Consider the following 17,694-nt stretch of genomic DNA (forward strand, 5'->3'; position numbering starts at 1 on the left):
CCATGCCATCTACAAGAACAGTATCTTCCTGCCCCATTCCCAGCATTCCCTGCTTCCACTGCTCTGGATCTATCCTTCGAGCATATCACTAAGTACATAGTTGATTTGCTCACCGTCTGCCCTCTTCCACAAAATGTCTCGAATACGACGGCAGAGCTTTTTGTTTTGTTACTGCTGTATCCTCAGTATCTAGAACTGTGTATTTGTTCAATGAGTGAATGAATGAATGAATGAATGAATGAATAATGGATTGGTGAAAGAAGAAATAGGCCTTGCATGCTGTGGGTAGCTATCAGTTTTGTAGGAAGACTGGATTAGTCTGTTCAATCTGGTGAATCCACTGAGTGGATGTCCCTTAAGAGAGCTACGCATTTCTTTTAAGTCATACAAATAAATGTATCCTTCGAAGTTGAAAAGTGTAGGGAGGAAAGGGGTAGAATGAGAGTTTATAATAGGGGACACTGGCACAGACTGGGAGTGAAAGGGAAACTTTTCTGAGAGAGCAACCTGCAAGTAGACAGACAGCGAAAGCTTATACTGAAGTTAGGTAGGTAGGGAGTGGGGGAAAGAGGATTTCATGCAGAGAGAACAGCTTGTGCAAAGGCCCTGAAGCTGGCAAGTTCCATGAACTAAAGAAGGTCAAGATGATGGTATTGAAGGGAGCAAGGGGGCAGGGTGAGCTAGGTCACCCAGGTCACATGTCTGTATTAGCTTAAGTTAAAATAGCTGTTTTAATTACCAATCTGGAACTTTTCTCTAATGGAAGAATGAGTAGCTTACACCTTTTAAAAGAATTTCCAACCCAAGTAAATAGTGAATGTGGATGGGGTGGACAAGAGAAGTTACAACTGAGAGTAGAAGGCCTTCTCAATACCCTGAGAATATAACCTGAGAGCACCACTGTCCGCCCAGAACTTGAAGTTGGAAGTGGGTGTCCCTGGTGGATTTCTGTGGATGTTAGTTCAATTAAAAACATTTTTTTCGGTGGGGCGCCTGGGTGGCTCAGTGGTTTAAAGCCTCTGCTTTCAGCTCAGGTCATGATCCCAGAGTCCTGGGATCGAGTCCCACATCGGGCTCTTTCCTTGGTGGGGAGCCTGCTTCACTTCCTCTCTCTCTGCCTGCCTCTGCCTACTTGTGATCTCTCTCTGTCAAATAAATAAAATCTTAAAAAAAAAAAAAGAAGAACCTTAAAAAACAAACAAACAAACAAACAAACAAACATTTTTTTCGGGACACCTGGGTGGCTCAGTTGGTTGGACGACTGCCTTCGGCTCAGGTCATGATCCCGGAGTGCCCAGATCGAGTCCCGCATCCGGCTCCCAGCTCCACGGGGAGTCTGCTTCTCCCTCTGACCTTCTCCTCGCTCATGTTCTCTCTCTCAAATAAAATCTTTAAAAAAAAATTTTTTTCTTTCATCGATATTTTATTATTTATTTTCTGCCTGCAGCGAAGAACTGAAAATCTCCCCAACCAGAAAAATTCCCCCTCTGGATAAGCATTTCAGGTTTTAATATGGGTTGTCTGATGGGTTTAATTGACAGGCTTGTGGTCCAGGTTGAAAAGGCCCAAGAGTGCTAATATCCGCAGCTGTCTTTATGTAGGTTTAGAAGGACTGGAGACGATTTGCTTTCAACTAAGGAAACGTGGGAGATTGCATAAGTATTACTTGTTTTTAGGGTTTTGGGGGTTTGTTTGTTGAACCTCCTCTCCCCCCTCCCCCTTCCACTCTCCTCTATCACCCCTCTCCTTGGAGTTCAAGAGGAGAGCCAAGAAAAGGACAGCCACAGACAGACGAAATGGTCCCCGGACTGCTGCCCTATGGCCTCAGCAATAAAAGAAAAACTGGCCAAAAGTCATGCTTTGGATGAAGATAAGATAGTGAGTGGCTCGGCGTCTTGGTTAGAAACCAGGACGGGAAGAGTCGCCGAGAGAAGTGGGCCCCAGGGCCAACCGGCTGTGGGTGTTGGGGAGCCAGCTCCAGCCCGTCCATGAATCCCATTCCAGTATCACTCCCTTCCCACCGGGGAGGCGGCCTTCGGTCCCCGGCCCAAGCCGAGAGGTGGAGGCAGACCCCTTGTGAAAGGCTCCACGACCCAAAGTCGGGCGACTCGCAGGTTCTGGCGGAAAGTTGGCAGCCACCGCCCCCTCTCCCATCTCCCTCCCCGACACCCAGCCCTCTCCGGGCGCTACGGCGGAGGTGGGGGTGGGGGGAACTGGCCTAGTGTTCTGGAACAGCTGCCGCCGGCGCTGGGCCCGCCTGGAATGCGGGAACAGGCTGCGCACCAGGACTTTTATGGAAACTTGCTGGTGGAGCCGGCAGCGGCGGCGGCGGCAGCCAGAGGGCTCCCAGCGGCCGGAGCGGCAGCGGCGGCGGCCGGAGCGCCCAGACCCTCGCCCACACCCAAGCGCAGGTCGCGCACAGCCTCTCGGCGCGCATCGAGGACCCCAGCTCGTCGCCGGCTCCTGGCGGGTGAGAGGAGTCGGGGAACGTGGGGCGGGGGCGGAGGCGGCGGGCCGGGAGGGGTCGGGGCCGCCGCGGGGGCGGGGGCCGCGGGGAGACGCGCCCCCCTCCCGGCTCCCGGCCGGGCTGCGCCGCAGCACCCGAGCGCGCGGGGCTGCGGCCAGCTGGGGCGGCGCGCCGGGCCCGGCCCGTCCTGCGGACTCGGCGGGGTGGCGGCCCGGGTCTGCGCGTCTGACCGCGCGAACCGGTCTTTGGCTCCGGCGGCCGTTCCCTCGTCCGCCGCCCCTGCTTCCAGCTGCCCTCGCGCCGGGTCGGCCGAGTTGCATTCGGGCGCTTGCTCCACTCCTGCAGGGAAGAGCCCCGCGCGAGCGGCGTGGGTGCAGACCCTTCGCTCTGCCCTTGGGGTCCAAGCGGGTATAAAGTTCAGTGTCGTCCCCCACCCACCACGTGCCCCCGGCGCGGTCTCTATCCCGCGATGCCTGCTGTTTTTAAGAGAAATCTTTTCCTGGTCTGCCCCTGCGGAGGCTGGGGAGTAAAATGTGCTTTAACAGCCTACCATCTACCCCCCTCCCTCCAAAGTACGTTTTGGAGGCGATTTGGTCCGAGGTGGGATGTTGGGGTGCGCGGCTACAGTTGGAAGTTGGAGTGCATGACGTGGTCACCTGAGACCTCCCTTGTCCCTCTGCGTTTTCCAAATGCGAAGCCATTCCAACTGTTGATAAACCGTGACACGCTCTACGGTGCTAAAAATGTATTGGCATTTGTACGGAAAATAACCAAGTCCAGAGGTTAGTTGATTGTCGCAGTGGCTTCCAGGGCTTCCTTTTATATTTATTTAAGGTCCATAAGGCGAACAAAGAGAGTTGGGGGGAGGGTGCGGTGGAGAGAGAGCGAGAACAAGGTAAAAAATAGCCTAAGGAGATGTCCTAACAAAATGTCTGTCCTAGGGAAAGAGGCAGGTAGAAAAATGAAGTGAACCGTAAGAAAGAAAGAGTTCCACGAGCAAAGCAATGGCAGCATCATTCATCAGCTCAATTTTGTTAATGAATTCATGTAACATGCCCATTGGCCCGCGAGTCACAACATAGCTATGTGTTGGGCAGTACCATTAAGTAAACCTGAGTATTTATACCATCTTAGTCACACGTCATTACGTGAACCTCATTATTTACCCCCTCCAGTCCTTGTACAACTTAAATAACTGCCATCAGAAAACTCAGACGACACTGCAGTCTCTGAAATTCTTTGGACTTTGAGGTGTGCAGAAGTGGAAAAATGCATCATCAAACTGAGCGACAGTTTTCTGGGGAGATGAAATTTGATTATTTAATATAATTAGTTCAGATTTATACTTATAGGTATTAGCCCTCCTGTTTTTGAAACTCTTTTATATTTTGACTGAAATAATTTAAGTAAAAATGTGGGGAATTGTGTATTTTATCTGCAACAACTTCCTTAAGGAGCCCTGAACAAAACCCACAGCAAAATTCTTTTAAATCCAGTTTCCCCCAATACAGTATTGGTGTAATTGTTTTAATGGAAGATTCACATTTCTAAAACCATTTTAGGCAGAACTGTAGTGAATAGCAATTTTTCTTGCTCACCTTCAATGGAATCTGTGCTATTTTTGAAAATTTGATAGGTAAGACTGATCATTGTCAAAATGTATGTCATCTTGAGATGGCTATATTTAGCATCAACAAAAGAATGCCTTATCTAGGCTTTTGAACAGTATTTTTCCCCTGAAATTACACTTAAAGTATTTAGGTTAGGGTTTCATTTGTGAACAGAATGAAAACTAAGTATGTATATTTGGAAGAGATTAATTGGGGATTTAGATTGCTTAGAACCAAAGTGACCTAAAATTACATACTTCATTTAGGGGAAAAAAAAACAAAACAAAACCCTATTGCTATTTTTAAAACACCATAAAAGCAAATAAAGGTATTGTTTAAATAAAAACACATGCCTATAAGAAAGAAAACAGTGCAATAAATGTAGAAAAGTAGATGGGGAGATGTCTAAAAGTTTTTTTATGGAAGAGAGGACTCAGTATATTTTATAGTATGTAGGCCATATACACACACAAAATAACTTGGTAGTCTACTTTATAATTTAGAGGGAACATGACCTACAACATTCTTTTTTTTTTTTTTAAATATTTTTTATTTAACAGAGAGAGAGATCACAAGTAGGCAGTGAGGCAGGCAGAGGGGGTGGTGGGGAAGGAAGCAGGCTCCCTGCTGAGCAGAGAGCCTAACACGGGGCTGGATCCCAGGACCCTGAGACCATGACCCAGCTGAAGGCTGAGGCTTAACCCACTGAGCCACCCAGGTGCCCCGACCTACAACATTCTCAATAACTTCACCTATTTCTGTTCTTTAATCAATTTGTGCTCCGTATCACCTGTGTAGTTTTTTCATTCTCTCTTCTGGTTTTGTAATTGCAAAATCACATATTGTTTACATACACTTGGAATTGTTATATTTCCTCTTTCTGTTTAAATATTCAGTGCTTGTTTGGCCGGACTTAGGGTGGTGTACTTTCTACTCTCTAAGATGAGTGGATTTTTATCCTGAAATCCAACTTACTTAACTTCTAGTCAAATTTGTTTTTGTTTGTTTGTTTGTTCTAAAGACATAACCATATTTATGGTTAAAAATGATCAAGAACGGAACAGAGGACTTTCACAAGAGGACACATGTACTGTTAGTGTTTTGATACGTTTCTCCTTGTCCCCGTGCCCAGGACTTTTTTCTTGTGTGTCCGTGTCTCCGGGAAGCCGTGCGCGCACGCCCCCAGTGCAGTCTCTGCCATCCAGTAAGTGTTCAGTACCTCTTCTTCCTTTTCCTCCCCATGCCTCCTTTTGGTTTTTTCCTTCTTGTCAGCTCCTTTTTGCTATCAGATTAGAAGACAGACTGGGGCTCCCTGGGCCACGTTTTGAGGCTGGTGAAACTTCACCTTTCTCGCTGGGCCCCTCCTTCTTGTCCTTTCTCCCCTTTGCCTGTGCCTCCTCCATTCAGGCCGAACTAGGCCTCCCTTTGTCTCTCTATTTTCTCAGCGCCGCCTGTTCCTTTAGATCAGGGGCCGCAAACTGGCAGCCAGAAAGCCACCTGCAGCCACAAGCCTGGTTACAAATTGGTACATTTTATGATAAAATAAGGATTTCCAGCCTCTCCTGAGAAACTGGGTCATTTCTGCATAGCCGCAGTACCCTGGGACGAAGTAGTTGCCCCCCCCTTCCAAGAGCACACATACCCCTTCTGACACCCGTCTCCGCTGTTACCTGTTCCCTTACAACCAGCCGTCAGCCACTCACATGGCCTGTTGGTGACACTGCCCTGCATTGTCTTACAGTTACATCACCTGACCCTAAACTCTTGAGTATGCAGTAGCCCCGATGGAAGTGTGAGGCAGGTCTGAAGCCGTGATAGGATGGGAAGTCTGGACCCGGCATTAGGAACCTGAACTTGAAATGCTGTAGATGTATTTGGGTTAGCAACCCTTCTCGCAAAGGAGAGGATCATGGGAATGAGAAGTTAGCATTCACTGGCAGTAACTGCTCGTGTAAGTTGGAGCTACAAGGGGCCATGTGTAACTAACTAAAACATTTTAACTGCTGGGATTTCAGAAAGCACAGGGTAGGTATTTCCAGGAAAGAAATCTTTCCTAAAACTCTTAAAATATCCTCCTCTCTTTCCACCCTAGAAGTATTCAGAAGAGTTTAGTTTTGTTTTTAAACCTTCTAGAGACTGGCCATAAGGAGGACTTAATGGCTGTTCCTCTTCTGCCTCCCCACCCTCCCTTGGTTTGGAGCCTGATGTCTGGGTCTGTCGGTTCCCAGCTGTGTCCTTCGTTGAAAGGCCATCAGCTTCCACCTGCCCAGAGGGTCAGGCCGCCCGGGCTCCTTCTAAAGATTACCACGTCCTTGTGCTTGGGAAAGCAGCTTCTGGTTTTTCACAGTTTAACATAAACCCATCTGATTTTATTTTCTATTCATTCATGGATGCGTCCTCATCATCAGCCCTCTTTTTGGAGATGCTGATCGGAAGTTTGACTTGGGCTGGCTTTGGATCAGGCAGTTTTTCTCTTATCTCTTTGTCATTCATCCACTCCCGCCAGTGTGAATTGAGTTTATACCGTGTTCTAGTTGTTGTGTGAGACACTGAGGATAAAAAACAGAGTAGAGCAGCATTCTTAAAGGGGCGTATAATATGGTAAATGCTCTTTGAAAACTATCACATACTGTCATATGAGAGCAAAGTGTTATACATTATACATTATTATTATTAATAATTAATACAGACTTATTTAATTCTGTATTTATTTAATACAGAATTAATTAATACAGAAGAATATCAAAGGTTGAAAATAAGATTCTTGGTTATCAGTGAGGAATTGTTTATTGGTAGGAGGGGAAAAAAACCTCATTATTTGAAATAGATAAAATATTTTTGAATTATGACAGGGTTTATGATTGGCTTTATATTTTGATTTAGCTTATTAAATTTTATTTGTTTAATTGACAGCACAAACGGGGGAGAGAGGGTAGAGGGAGAAACAGACCCCCCAAAGAATGGGGAGCCTGATGTGGGCTCGATCCTAGGACCCTGGAATCATGACCTGAGCCAAAGGCAGATGCTTATCCAACTGAGCCACTCAGGTGCCTCATATAATATTTTTAAAAGTTTAAGGTTATAATGTTCATTAACTAAATGTAATAAAGTCACATTATATTTAAGCATAGATTTCTGCCATAGTGAAAAATGATAAAAATTTGGGCTCACATTTTATAAAGCTCAAAACATTGTTCAAAGACTATAAAGAGGTAGGTTTTAACAATTATTTATAGTATACAGTTAAATGTTCTAAAATCTTTTTTTAAAGACTTTATTTATTTATATGACAGAGAGCTAGAGAGCACAAGCAAGCAGAACAGCAGGCAGAGGGAGAGGAAGAAGCAAGCTCCCCCCTGAGCAGGGACCCCAATGTGGGACATGATCCCAGGACCCTGGGATTAAGTCCTGAGCCAAAGGCTGATGCCCAAATGACAGAACCACCCAGATGCCCCAAGTGTTCTAAAATCTTAAAGGAATGCCTGGGTGGCTCAGTCAGTTAAGCGTCTGCCTTTAGCTCAGGTCATGATCCCAAAGTCCTGAGATTGAGCCCCATGTCAAGCCCTGCTCAGCAGGGAGTCTGCTTCTCCATCTCCCCTTCCCCTGTTCATGCTCTCTTGGGAACTCTCTCTCTCTCTCTCTCAAATAAATGAAATCTTGAAAAATAAAATCTTCTTAAAAGTTGAGACTAAGAATTTACTTGAATTTAATGAAATGCAGATTTAAAGCTGTCCGTCTTGACGATTCTGTTCCTTGAGAAAGGAGATAACACATTATCACAATGAAACAGTTATTATAAATGATAGCTATGATTTAAAATTCTTGATTGATGGATTATTTGCTATCTTGGAATATTTTAATTGTATGTCTAAAAAGGAAAATTAATTAAATTTAGAAAATACAGAAGTCAAACATGGATCCAATGAGATTCTAGAACCGAAATACTAACATGCATATTTTTAGGTCCACTGTGCTTAATATTACATTCTACTATAAGACTTATATATTATCTCACAGCTGGAGCTTCACACCTTAATATCCAGCCTGGAAATTGTAACAGCCCAAAATTATACTCTATTCTTGAACATGACATTTTATCAGGCTATGAAGTCATCTTCAAAAACTTCTTGAAGCTTATCTCACTAATTGCTATGCCTGTTAATACAAATATTAATATTACCATTGAGCATGTTATATATGTTTCATGTACTTAAATTAGGTAAAAATGGAGAGTGATATGGTGAAGTGAGTAGTTGAGTAATAGTCAGGAAACTGGAGTCTAGTTGCTTGCTCAGTGACTGAATGGCTTTGCAACCTGGATAAGTCACTGAATCTCTTTGCGGCTATTTTTTCAAGTGGTAAATGAAGGGGTTGGACTAAGTGATCTTGTTTGTTTGTTTATTTAAGATTTATCTGAGAGAGTGTGTGCGCATGGGCCCATGTGTGCGAGTGGGGGGAGGGGCAGAGGGCAAGAATCTTACACCGGGCTCAATCCCAAGACCCATGACTGAGCCAAAAGCAAGAGTCCGATGCTTAACCGACTGAGCCATCCAAGCACCCTGGACTAAGTGATCTTTAAGGTCCTTAAATAATGAGCTCTAAAAATTCATGATTTTTTAAAAATATTTTTTTTATTTGACAGCACTAGCAAGGGGAAAAAGAGGGTGAATCAGGTTTCCTGCAGAGCAGGGAGCCTAATGCGGGCTCCGTTCCAGGATACTGGGATCATGACCTGAGCCAAAGGCAGACACTTAACTGACTGAGCCACCCAGGTGCCCCAAAATCCATAATTCTTAATACATGTATAAACAGACCCCAAATGTAATTTTGAAAGGTAGTAAAACCTGTTCAAAACTCTACTCATTTTCTTCAAACATATTTTCAAATTTAATCTCAATTAATGGTAACTCTGTCCACTCATTCACTCAAGCTAGAAACTTTGAGTTAATTCTTCACAGTATTCGTCTTCTCTCCTCTCCCTCTCTGGATCTAACTGGCCAAAGTTCTTGCAATAGTACCTTGGCTACAGGGTAAATTCCCTGGATTCAGGGATTTAGTGTGTTGGTTCACTCTCATCCTTCCACAGCCTAAAATAGTGCCTGGCCTATAGCAGGAGTTTGATAAACCCTGGTTAAGTAAGTGGATGAATGGGCCACCATGTCCTGTCAATTCCACTTCTGAAACGTCTCTTTCAACTTTTCATTCGTAATGCCACAGTCTTAATTCAGGCTCTTGTCTCGCCAAGAGCACTGTGCTTGTCCTCTTCCCTGTAGCCTTCCCCCATTTACTCCAATTTTTTCCATGGGGGAGGGAGAAGCAGGCTTCTCGCTGAGTGGGGAGCCCCATGTGGGGCTCAATCCCAGGACCCTGGGACCATGACCTGAGCTGAAGGCAGATGTTTAACGACTGAGCTACCCAGGTGTCCCTGACCCACATTCTTGCTTTAAAAATTCCTTTTTTGGATCCTCACTGCCTAGTTTAGATCAAGTCTAAGCTTTCTTAATAAGACATGTAGGAATCTTCCCAGTACGTGCCTAGCCTTTCCAGTTTCACATGGATTTGCTGGATAACTTACAGCTCCCCAAATTTGTAGTGGGTCATCAGGCATTGGTGCTTTTGTTCATGGTGATTCTTTTGTCTGAATGTGTGGAATCCTATTTATCTTACATCTGTTTGTCTTTCAAGGTCTAAATCAAATGTCACCATCTCTATGTAACTTTCCTTAAGTCCAGCCCCTCCTTCACCCCACAGTTGTCTTTTCCACAACTTTTCCATGTTTCTATAGTCCTGTACATATACTGCTATTTTAGTACTTAATACTTTAGTACTTTAATACTTAATACTTTGTGTTATAATTATTTCTGGTCCCATCTATTTCACCGAACAAATGTACATGACTTCAAAGGCTTTTTCATGCATTTTGTATCCTATTGCCACACATAATGTCTGGGACAAAGTACGTTCTCCTTCTCATAAAAATACTATATTTTAAATATAAACCAAATATGTCAAAATTGAAAAAAAATGGAGCCTTTCTGATAAATCATTTAACAATATGCTATAGACTGTAGTAATGTTACAATACGGTCTCTGAAACCTATGATGTGTACTTAGTTGTCTTCATTTGACATGAATGATTAATATGTTAGAACAGAATCATTAAATCCCGTTATCATCCCAGCTTTCTTTATTATGACCAAGCTCTAACTGATGAGCTGCATGTTTAGCCTTATCTTTTGGTGTTTTCTCTCTGCTCATTCTTCATAACAATTCATCTGTGCCTGTGATCTTGAACACTGAAACAGTGCAGAAGGGCTGGATTGTTGTGTTGCTGCTGCCCCCTGAAGGTGGCCAAGGGCATTGCATCTGCCTGTGACGGCAGAAGAAAAGCCACTTAATACTAGGTTTAGAAAAAGGCCGTGAGATTCCCCATATAAAAGCCTTTGACATTCAGGTTGCTGAGTATAGGAATTAAGTTATTAAAATAACTTCTAAAACAGTTATGGGAGTGCTCAGTCCAACTACCTTGTGGAATGAGAACTGACGAACGTTCTTTCCTGTAATTCAGCCAATCTCAGAATGTGGTTTTAGAATACCAGGGAGTCCCTAGGAGCCTTTAGGAGCCCCTGAAACCCTCTCTTTTCCAATTACATGTCTGTATGAGGCCATATCTTTAAATACTTAGAACAACATATCTCAATAGTTTGAATGCAGAAGCAGGTATGAGAATGTATCTGTCTCATATTAAGCCAGAATTAAAGAGATGTGCAAAAATATAAAACAATGTTACTTTCAATATATTTATTTTGAAAAAGTTATTTTTTTAAAGATTTTATTCATTCATTTGACAGAGAGAGAGAGATCACAAGTAGGCAGAGAGGCAGGCAGAGAGAGGGGGAAGCAGGCTCACTGCTGAGCAGAGAGCCTGTTGTGGGGCTCAATCCCAGGACCTGAGCTGAAGGCAGAGGCTTAGCCCACTGAGCCACCCAGGTGCCCTGAAAAAGTTATTTTTTATAAAATGTTTCTGTTGATATATAATGGGTTTGTTATTAGTTTAAAAATGACTCTCTTGGGAAGACTTTAAAGTAACCACTCAAAAAAATTTTGTAAGTATCTATTTGATGAAGTCATTAATAAGATTAAGTTCCATATATAAATAAAATGTGAGATTTTTTAAATGTAAGGATTTTTTTAAAAGCTGCAGTATGTTGCAGGGTAGACCTGGGGCCTCTTTACTGAATAAAGAAGAGTGGGAAGAATCTTTACAAAACATTAAATTTACAAAACATTAATTTACAAAACATTAAATATCTGTAGATATAATCTATACAGAAGTTCTCTCAGGCTTCTCTATATGGCACAGACATTAATCCCTGAACTCAAAAAGTTTGAGAACCACCCCTCTAAATCATAGCCTTTCTTCTACTAGAGGCATTTTTTAAAAACATCAGAGAACTTATTTTTATATGTGTTCACACTTATTTAAATGAATCATTTTTAACTAAAAATGTTAGCCTCTTTATATTGTTAATTATCTTTTATCCCATATAGACTATGAGCTCCATGAAAAGATATCTTAGGGACGCCTAGGTGGCTCAGTGGGTTAAGCCTCTGCCTTCAGTTCAGGTCCTGGGATCGAGCCCCACATTGGGCTCTCTGCTCCTCTAGGAGCCTGCTTCCCCTTCTCTCTCTGCCTGCCTCTCTGCCTACCTGTGATCTCTCTCTCTCTCTCTGTCAAATAAATAAATAAAATCTTAAACAAAAAAAGATATCTTAGGGGTGAGTGGGTGGCTTAGTCAGATAAGCATCTGACTCTTGACTTCAGCTCAGGTCATGATCTCAGGGTCATGAGATTGAGCTCTCTGCTGGGTGTGAATCCTGCTTGACATTCTCGCTCCCTCTCTCCCTCTCCCACCCCTCCTTAAAAAAAAAAAATACGAAGAGGGATGGTTGGGTGCCTCAGTGGGTTAAGCCTCTGTCTTTGGCTCAGGTCATGATCCCAGGGTCCTGGGATCGAGCTCCGAATCAGGCTCTCTACTCAGAAGGGAGCCTGCTTCTTCCTCTCCCTCTGCTAGCCTCTCTGCTTACCTGTGATCTCTGTCTGTCAAATGAATAAAATCTTTAAAAAAGTGAAAAAAAAAGATTTTATTCTGTTCATCTATGTAGTGCCTTACACTGTGTCTAGCACATTGTAGAATGTTGTTCAATAAGTTTCTTGAATGAATGAATAAATACTTGCTTTAGCTAGTTTCATCTTTTCTCATTTATTCTTAATTCTACCACACTCCTAACATCTAAATCTTATAAAATAACATGCAGACCATCTACCGCGTGGCCTATTATAGGGACTCCTTTGTTTCCACTCTTCTCCTTTATTCATTATAGATACCCCAGGTCTTTCCTGCAATGTACTGTAGCTTTAAAAAAAAATCCTTACCTTTTGTTTATGTATGTATCTTAATTTTAGTAATGATTTCATCAAATGGGAACTTAGTGATTTTGTTTGAGTAGTTACTTTGAAGTCTTCCCAAGAGAGAATAAAAGGCAAGAATTAAGGATTTGATTTGGAGAGTAGGAGGCTGTATTGTGGGGAACCTAGCATGTGGTGGTTGCCCCTGCAGTAAAATTTAAAACCCCTAGGATGGGGGCACCTGGGTGGCTTAGTGGGTTAAGCCTCTGCCTTTGGCTCAGGTCATGATCCCAGGGCCCTGGAATCGAGCCCTGCATTGGACTCTCTGCTCAGAAGGGAGCCTGCTTCCCTCTCTCTCTCTCTGCCTGCCTCTCTGCCTACTTGTGATCTCTCTCTGTCAAATAAATAAATAAAATCTTAAAATAAAAATAAAAATAAAACTCCTAGGACATACTTATGTGTTGTGCTGCACGAGACGCACAAAGACGTATTGTTGAAGATGATGGAGAAAGTGAGTGACCGTTGAAGTTTCTTGATGAGTATGTGAGGGTATGTTATATTAGTCTAATTTTATACATGTGTGAAATTTCCTTAATAAAAAGGTAAAGAAGATAGATTAGACTGATAGTTCTGGGATGTTTAACCATATAAAAAATTCTAAAGTTTATGCCGGGTATACCTAGAAGCCTAAGCACATTTAGAGGTCTCAGAGACCGAAGGAGAGAAAACATTCATGCTTAGGGTTTACTGGGAAAAAATCGCAATTTCTACTATAATTAGTTTGGGAAAATACTTAACTGGTAAAAAAGTGGCTTAAGAATTGTGTTGGAAGGGGGCACCTGGCTGGCTCTGATGGAGGAGCATGGGACTCTTGATCCTGAGGTCAGAAGTTTGAGCCCCACGGTGAGTGTAGAGATTACTTAAATAAATAAAAACTTAGGGGAAAAAAAGAATCCTCTTGGAGGTGGAAATGAGCTACTGAATGTGTATGTTAGGTGAGAGGTTGAAGGAATGAGAAGGGAAACCATGTCTGAGGGAGTGTGCAGAAGGCTTAACAAGCCCAGGTGAGAATCTTCATTGTGATCCGTGCTGCCCCAGCAGTTCATGTGCTCAGAGCTGGAGCCATAGGCCAGAGTTAAGGAGCACAGAGGCGTTGGGGATGTGGTGGTTGAGTAGGTGAGCCTGATGAAGACAGAAAGAGGGTGACTTGTTACTGTACTAGAAATCAAAGGAATCATGGCTACAGGTTACTCTGAAAACTTTACTGAACCTCATTTTACTAACCATGTATACTTAAAATCATTATTCTGATAATATGTAACCAGTTTCTTTCTTTTTTTTTTTTTTTTAAAGATTTTATTTATTTATTTGACAGACAGAGATCACAAGTAGGCAGAGGTGGGCAGAGAGAGATGGGGAAGCAGGCTTCCTGCTGAGCAGAGAGCCCGATGCGAGGCTCAATCCAGGACCCTGGGATCATGACCTGAGCTGAAGGCACAGGCTTTAACCCACTGAGCCACCCAGGTGCCCCTATGTAAACAGTTTCTTAACTTTGAACAGTTTCTTAACTTTGAAGAAACTGCATTAAAAGTTTCCCTCTAGAAACTGAAGTAACTTTATGTACTTACCATACTTGGATTCTGGGACCTATGGATAAGACTTGATAATTTGAAAATCTTTATTAGGATTCTGAAGAAGAGAAAACTGTTAAAATGGATACTTTGAATTTTAATAGCTTCTCCTCTTATAAGTTTATTAATCAAAATGACAGTAATATGTGTGAATACTAAATATATGGGTATATTTGGTAACTTTAATTATATGAAATTAAAGGAGGGCTTGGGGGACACCTGGGTGGCTCAGTTGGTTAAGCAGCTGCCTTCGGCTCAGGTCATGATCCCAGCGTCCTGGGATCGAGTCCCACATCGGGCTCCTTGCTCGGCAGGGAGCCTCCTTCTCCCTCTGCCTCTGCCTGTCATTATGTCTGCCTGTGTTCGCTCTCATTCTCTCTCTCTCTGATAAATAAATAAAAATATTAAAAAAAAATAAAGGAGGGCTTGGGGTCTCTGCTCTAAAAGGGCAAATTCCACGTTTGTAGACTAGCAGATGAAATGTTGACTAGTAGCATATAAAAAAGCGTCAAAGTGGGAGGCAATGATAAAATTAGTCTAAGATTGAATGGATATTTGGATTTTGAGAATATGTGCCCAAAAGATTAGATTTTAAATCTTCTGTAACTGTCTAATAGCAGATTTTAACACAAGTACAGTTAGTTCATTAAGGAAATGAAAGTTGGGTCAAAGGAATGGGATCTTTTAGATGATTCATTCATTCATTCATTCATTCATTTGATCATTTCTACATAGATATTAAAACTCTTTCCATGATAGCTTTTGGGGTTTATTTTTAATTATAATGTATTATTTAATGGGCATTGAGACAGGCTCTTCTTTTGGGGAAGAGCCAATCTGCTATAATCTGGGAAAGGAGCGTAAAGTCTATCAGATGGACAGGTGAAAATCTGGGAGGAAGTAAGAGAAGTGCAAACAGTCTCAGAATGGAGGTCATTATCTTGGGGATATAACTGGAACGGGGAGGTATGGTGCATGTTGCTTTCCAATTTTATATCAGAGATAGTTGATGTTAGAATTTTACCCATGTTGGGGCGATCTATGGGTGGCTCAGTCTATTAAGCATCCAGCTCTTGATTTCGGCTCAGGTCATGATCTCAGGGTCGTAAGATTGAGCCCCACATTGGGCTCTGCACTCAGTAACAAGTCTGCTTGAGATTCTCTCTCTCTCTCTGCCTTTCCTGATCTCCCTCTGTCCATCTATATCTCCCTCAAATAAATAAATAATTCATTTTGGGGTATTTATTTACTGAGGATTTTATTTATTTATTTGACAGAGAGAGACACAGTGAGAGAGGGAACACAGGCTGGGGAGTGGAAGAGGGAGAAGCAGACCTCCCACAGAGCAGGGAACCCTATGCAGGGCTTGATCTCAGGACCCTGGGATCATGACCCGAGCCAAAGGCAGACACCTAATGACTGAGCCACCCATGTGCCCCATCTTTTTTGTTTGTTTGTTTTAAAGAACTCGACCTTGCCTGTAGATAGTAAAACAGACTGGACCATTAAAAATTCTGTTCCAAGGCTTTTGTTGAGAGTTTGGGCCAAGGGACTGTTAACAGCATATGAGACTAGGAAGAGTGTCTCTCTGTTCATTGAACTGTATTTCTCAATGCTCAGCAGAGTGCCTGGCACATAGCAGATGCTTAATAAATATTTGTGTAATAAATGGTTTGTTCTATTTATATTGTATTCCTGCATGATGAAAATCATAATGATAGTAATAAATTATATCCCCAAAACTTTAACTGTTTACAAAGTACTTCACCTTGAAGTTGGCAGGATTTACTTATGTAGTAAATAGTTATTATGTATGTCTTCTGTATGCCAGGCACATGCCTTGGGCTATGGACACAGTAGTGCATAAACTACAGTCTGTACTCTCAAAGAGCTCACACTCTGGTAGAGAGGTAGCCAAGAAAGTGGTTCATTACCATACATTATGGTTAATACTAGAGTCAGGGTAAGCATGCGGGCACAATGAAAACACACACAGGAAAGCACATAGTCCAGTCTTGTGGGGTCAAGGAAGACTTGCTGGAAAGAAATGACTATCGAAAACCTAAAAGATGAGGAGGAGTTAGTGAAGAGCTAGCTGTGCAAAGGCTGGAGGGGTGCCAATTTTTCCTTGTGGATGATGCATGAGAGGAAGGTGTGGACACAGATGTGGCTAACAAGGCAATGAAAACTACCAAAATGTATTACATCACTGAATAAAAAGTGTAGAGTGAGAAGAAAAGGGCAAAGACTGAAACATGTGGGCAGACAACATAGAAGAAGTGGAGAGAAGCAGAGCAGCCCTCAGAGGAGACAGAAGGAATGGTCAGAGACACGGAGGAACAGGGAGAGAGCGGCGTCATGTGCCAAGGGAGGAGGATTTCCCAGTGGAGGCGTGCCTGAGAATGTCAGATGCAGTCTTGACATTCTGAAGGCGGGAACTGTCCATTTTATTGGGCAGTGTAATGAGAAAGGTATTGTTGTGCCCATTTTTTATATGAAACTGAAGTTCACAGAAGTAAACTGGCTTGTCCAAGACCAGGCATCTAATAAGGAGCCCAAACAGAATCCCTAATACAAGTTTTCTGGGTCTAACTCCAGTGCTTCCTCCACCATCGCAGTGTTCCTAATGTGACTGGAAAATCAGCTGTTTCCTGAGAAAGTGTCATCAGGATATAATTTTGAGCATTTTGCTACAAGGGTCCTTAAGCAACAAAAGCTCTAGTTGAATACTTTGGAAGACTTCAAAATATGTTTATTAACCTTTTGCCAAATTTAAAAATACATTGGTTTAAACATTTTTATATGAGAGGAGGTTTATGAAACATTAGGACAAGATTGAACCTGAATATGCAGTTTTAAAAAACTGAAGTGTTGTTAACAGAGTTTTATATTAGTTTCAGGTGTACAACATATCTATTCAACAATTCTATTCATTATTCAGTGTTCACCACGATATGGGGGTACTCAACCAGTTGTCACCGTATTTACTGTGTTCCCTATATAGTGCTTTTCATTCCCGTGACTTATTTATTTTATAACTGGAGTTTGTACTTCTTAATTCCCTTTATATATTGGGCTCATCCCTCTACATGCCTCCCCTGCTCTGGCAACTACTGGTTTATTCTCTGTTTTTAAGAGTTTACTGGGTTTGTTTCTTTATTCATTTGGTTTTTTTAGGTTCCACATATATAAGTGAAATCATATGGTATTTGTCTTTCTCTGATTTATTTCACTTAGCATAATGCCCTGTAAACCCATCTGTGTTGTCACAAATGGTAAGATCTCATTTTTATGCCTGAGTAATATTTCTCTGTGTGTGTGTGTGTGTGTGTGTGTGTTTATCTTCACATTTTCTTTATCCATCCACACACTGATGGACACTTGGGTTGCTTCCATATCTTGGGTATTGTAAATAATGCTGCAGTAAACATAGGGGTGCATTTATCTTTCTGAATTATATATGACCATTAGAATGGCAAACACTGGAATCCCCATGCCATTTTTCACAGTGGTGGCGCTGGTTTGCATTCCCGGCAACAGTGCATTAAGATTATGTCTTCTCCATATTCTCCCCAA

General features: G+C 42.5%; 1 protein-coding gene across 7 annotated transcripts in view; it reads left to right on the forward strand.

Moving 5' to 3' along the window:
- Window positions 1–2,055: 2,055 nt before the first annotated feature.
- The window catches only part of NEXN (nexilin F-actin binding protein), a 53,732-nt gene continuing 38,093 nt past the window's right edge, over window positions 2,056–17,694 (forward strand). For 2 of the 7 annotated variants that reach the window (XM_045064763.1, XM_013059226.2), the window contains exon 1: window positions 2,056–2,470. The gene's annotated coding sequence lies outside the window, so the exon portion shown is untranslated. Of the gene's footprint in view, window positions 2,471–5,209; window positions 5,282–17,694 lie in introns of all 7 variants that reach the window. The other 5 variants (XM_045064766.1, XM_045064765.1, XM_013059225.2 and 2 more) reach the window with 4 other exon arrangements.

This window comes from Mustela putorius, unplaced genomic scaffold, assembly GCF_011764305.1.
Source record: "Mustela putorius furo isolate JIRA1106 unplaced genomic scaffold, ASM1176430v1.1 tig00003853_pilon_pilon_pilon, whole genome shotgun sequence".
Taxonomy (NCBI): Eukaryota; Metazoa; Chordata; class Mammalia; order Carnivora; family Mustelidae; genus Mustela; species Mustela putorius.